Raw genomic sequence first — 5,106 nt, forward strand, 5'->3', positions numbered from 1 at the left:
GAAGGCGTGGTGTAGACAATGAGACTAGGGGAGGCACTGTTTGAATGTTTATTTTGAAGATGGAAATTCTTGATAGTTTTTAAATGGGAACATACACTTGACTGGAACTGCTTTGCAAGAATGAGTTCAGCAAATAATAAGAAGCAAGAGCCAGAAGCAGAAAGTCATTGGGCAGATTGACAAGAGCAGGTGGAAGCAGACAGAGCACTAGGGAAAGAACACGGATGGCCAGCAGTGGAGGGTGATTCTGCTAATTTTGTCCCTGCAATGAGACCCCTTCTGTGATACAGACCAGCTGAGATTGTCAAACTAGAAGCAGTCAGACAAATGGACAGAGGTAGCCATTCCCACGGCGCTCCATGGAGTCCAGCAGAGTCAAAAGGTGGAAACCACCCAGCCAGGCAAAGGGCTTGCTAAGTCAGTATTTTCAAATTCCTTCTCAGCCACAGAGCATAAACACGCAAACAGATCTAGTAGTAACGATGGCTTAACTTACAGGTTTCCCAGCTCTGTTCTTGTTTTTTTTTTTTTATTTTATTTTTTTTAGTTTTTCGAGACAGGGTTTCTCTGTGGTTTTGGAGCCTGTCCTGGAACTAGCTCTTGTAGACCAGGCTGGTCTCAAACTCACAGAGATCGGCCTGCCTCTGCCTCCCGAGTGCTGGGATTAAAGGCGTGTGCCACCACCGCCAGCTCTGACAATGGTGCAGACAGGACATGCAATGGTATCTTTATTGAACTTCTGCAGACTTCCATTGCACTCATCTGGAAACAATAACGTCCACACCGTTTCCACTGCATCGTCAACCACCTGGAGCTGACTTAAGGCATAGAATACAGGGGAGTGTGAGGAGGTTACATGCCCATACTGTGTCATTTTAGATAAAGGATATCCAGGGACAGCGGTGTCCATGGTTGGTCCTGGAGCTTGTCCCCTTCAGATTCAGAAGTATGCCGGCATCCTGTAGCTAAACTGTGATGTTCTGCAGCTCCGATGTATTAAACACATTTTCAGCTTATGATGTTTTCAACTTATAATGGATCTATCCCAACAAAACCTCATTGTGAGTCAACGAGCATCCAGGTAGGAATGTTTAACTCATTGAATCCCCTCCTCCAACCTCAGCAGGGGCTCATGAAAAGATTCTGTATGGTCTCAAAGGGACCCCAAAGCAAATTTAAAACCACAGATGTTACTCAAAAGAGATAACCCCCCTTTCCAATTTTAAAAATTAATAGCAGTTCCAAGTGGATAGCACAATCCTACCTGAATTCAGTATGATTTAAAAAAAAAAAGACATGAAATTCATCAAGTTGGGGGAGGGAAGAGATATATTGGAGCCAGCCTGGGAAAAGATGTAGATAAAGCATAGGGGGTGGATATGCAAAAATACATGCTCATATATAAAATTTTCAAAGAATAAAGAATATACAAAAGAAAAAAGGGATCCAAAGATGCCTGGAAAGAAGAAAGGAAATCTTATATAGGATAAGAGAGAATGCAAAAATCGATCAAAGCCACTCAGATTAATCTACAGTGGCCAGTATCTTTAAAACACTTGCCCACCCAATGAGCCCCTGCTCGTTCTTCTTATTGAATTCTTCAAACTCAGACTCACAAAGAATAATGAAAGGTATTGTGTGCTTGAAGTACATCAATGCGCCCACCACTCATATCTGCTGGATATAAATATTTTACCTTGTTTGATTACATCATTTTAAAGAAATAAAATTCTGCAGGTACAGTTTAAAAGCCTGTTTTCCTTCTGAATCTGATTCATCTTGTCACCCCAGACAGCCGCTATCCTAAGGATAGTGTTGACTTTGGCTGTTAACATGTCATTGTTCTACTTTGTGTGAATCTAAAGGCATGATACTATCTTCCTGTTATACAAGAACGAATATCGCTCCATAGTCTTCCTTATGTAACTTTATCACTCAGTCTTGTTCTTTTTCTGCAACTGTGTCTGTGTGTGATGTGTGCACATGTATGTGGGCATGTCCACATGTGTAGTCATGCGAGCCTGGCTGGTACATAGATGTGCATGCATGTGGAAGCCAGATCCCTGAGACTCTCTGGCCAGCCAGTCTATCAAAATCAGTGAGCTCCAGGAGCAGTGAGAGACTCCGTCTCAAAATCTAAGGTGGAAGGGGTAGAGGAAGATACTCAGGGTAAATTCTAACTTCACATGTGCACTTACACTCAAATACACATGTGCACATTCATGCAAGCACACACACACATACACAAATACATACACACACACACACACACATACACGGCCCTGCTGTGTACTCCTTCTGACTGGTACATCCCTGTGGGATTTAGGTATAATATTTTGTTCTTCTGATGGAAATGTGTGCCGTCTGGTCCCTATAGTTTAATTTAGGACAATTAAGGTTCAGAGTACATGAGCTGGCAAGGCACATTACAAACAATGGCTGCAGAACAAACTGCAAATCAATCCACAGTAAATCACCCTGAAAATCCCTGCCTGCTCCGCGGAGTCGCAGAGTCAGCCTGAGTCAGGCCTTTCTCCTCATCCTTCTGGCCTCACCCCAGCAGCCAGGCCTCGGATGCTCAGGTCTGTAATGATTCTGTGCAGTGTTTGTTCTTCAGGACATAAAACTTTACAGCCTCAGGCTGGGGTCGGAGTGAGTAGGAAAGAAGGCTGAAGCAATGTGGCTCAGCTCAGAAGTGTTTCGCCCCACAAATGGAAAGGGTCTTTTCCATTTCCTAACCCTCACTCATATCAATACATTGTGAAAAAATAGTCCCCATCCCTGGACAGCATAGCAAATGAGAAGCCCTTACTCTTTTTCTGTCATTTTATTTGATACCTGATAAACCTCTCCTTTCTCCTCTGTAGAGATTCACCCCATAAAGCTACTACATAGCGTGCATAGGGTGAGCTGCCCAGTAAAGGAACTTTCCGAAGCTCCAATTCACACACCCCCTGTGAGCACATGTCTGCCATCTTTTTTACTGCTTCTGTGGAGAAACACCAGGTAAGTGGCTCCTGCTTCTCTGGCTCTGGATAGGGGTACCACTGTGCCAGAGGAGGCATATTTCCAAATTCAAAGGGGTGTGTAACGTGAGGGGTTTTTTTTAATGTGTTCATATTTCACCTAGCAATTCCAGGGTAAGGGGGGATCCAAGAAGACAAAGATATGCATGTGACACCTCCTGAAATATCACAGAGGTATCACGGCATAAAAAAAAGTAGAGCCAATCTGGTTATTTACCAAGATAAATAACATACAATGAGACTTGTGGAAAAAAAAAAACATACAACACTGGAAAGTAAAAGTAGATCTACATGAGCCAGTTCAGGAAAATACTTGAGTTATGTCTAAATTTAGAAGCAAATTATTATAGGGCAAATTACTATTGAATAGGATGAGCCTATTTTGGTGACATGAGAAAGTTAGGATATGTGTTATTGTTGTTGTTTTGCTGCTGCTGCTGCTGTTTATCAGGGAACGTAGATAGCAAACTCTTAGCGATACTTATCTCTAGGGCGGGAACTCCAGGGGATAGTTTCCTTCTTTACTTATTTTGGTACTGTCTGTTTGTGAAGGGCCTCAGTGGAGCTGAAGCTAGCTTTGAACTCATTATGCTGCCCAGGAAGTTTCAAATGCCTCCGTTTCCTGAGTGCTTGGATTACAAGCACGTACCTCCACACCCAGTTCTGTCTAATTTCTTACAAGAAATGAAAATGAATTACCTTACTATTTTTTAATTATGGTTATATGAATCCATGTCTCCACAGAGGCCAAGCGTACACAATTCCCTGGTTCTGGAATTACAAGGAGTTGTGAGCTGCTCACCATGGATGTTAGGACCTGAACTTAGTTCCTCTGCAAGAGCAGCAAACGCTGAGGCACCTCTCCAGCTCCTGACATTAGTTTTATAATCCGAAACCGTATATATACCTAAGTAATGTGTGGATAGAAGGTTATAACAATATATATAATATATAGTATAGCATGCTATAAACAGTGGGATTCTCTCCTCCTTTTACCTCATTTCTCTATGCATTCATCCAAGCAAGCCTGTTTCTGTCCCAGGTCCTGATATGTAAAAACAAGCCCTCTGGGGGCTCTGCCTGCACTGTTCCAGCATGGCAAATGCCACTCCTTCCTTAGCACCTGTAAGCTTGGGCTGACTTCCTGCTCAGTGACATAATGAATTCAAGTAATAGTATAGATTGAGTTCTTTCTCCCCCGAAACTTTGCTCTTACTGGTGGTCCTGTAACTTCCCAACTGATTCTTTGGGAGCCTTTTGAGCTTGTATCTACTCAAGTGTTTTTGTCTCACTATTAGAAAAAAAGAAAACAGTATTACTAACATTTAGTTCGTGCTTAGTGCCTGCCAGACACTGCACCAAATTCTTTACCTGTATTTTTCATGACTTCCTTATGGTGCCCTTCTTTTTCTTTCTGATGTGACAGCAGAGACCTGACAAGGTCACGCACCCACATATGGCAAAGTCAAGGTCACATACAATTCCAGTGTTGAGACTCTCAGGGAAGTTTTGACATACAACAGGCATGCCCAACAGAAGTCACTAGAATAGCAAATAGTATTCAGAACATTGAAGAGCTGGGGAGACCCTCAGCAGCTAAGAGAACTTGCTGTGCTGTCAGAGGACCCAGGTTCAACTCCCAGCACTCACATTCCAGTTCGCAACTCTCTGTAACTCCAGTCCCAGGAGCTCTGACTCCCTTTCCTGGCCTCCTCGGGAATAAAGCATACAGATGTTGCATAGACACACATGCAAGCAAAATACCCATACACATAAAATAAAAATAAACTTTAAAAAAAAATTTGCTAAGTTGTCAGCCTCCAAAAAGAAACTGATGAAGCCAGAGAAAAACAAAACACAATTACGAGATTTGGGAAGCCCATGCCAGTAGCCTGTCAAACCCATGATTTATGGAAAGCATTAATGAAGTATAAGCAATTCCAGGTGGGTCATTCAATCAAGCTGTTGATGGGGAGTTTTCACTGTTTAGAAACCGGGCGGCTACTGACTAGAATACTGATTCCTTGTGGGAGAAAACTTCAGATTGAATTATGTGGTAATTATGAGTTCCAGAAGGAGA

The sequence above is a fragment of the Alexandromys fortis genome, unplaced genomic scaffold, assembly GCF_014885135.2.
Source record: "Alexandromys fortis isolate MF-2015 unplaced genomic scaffold, M_Fortis_MF-2015_v1.1 scaffold_22, whole genome shotgun sequence".
NCBI classification, from domain to species: Eukaryota; Metazoa; Chordata; class Mammalia; order Rodentia; family Cricetidae; genus Alexandromys; species Alexandromys fortis.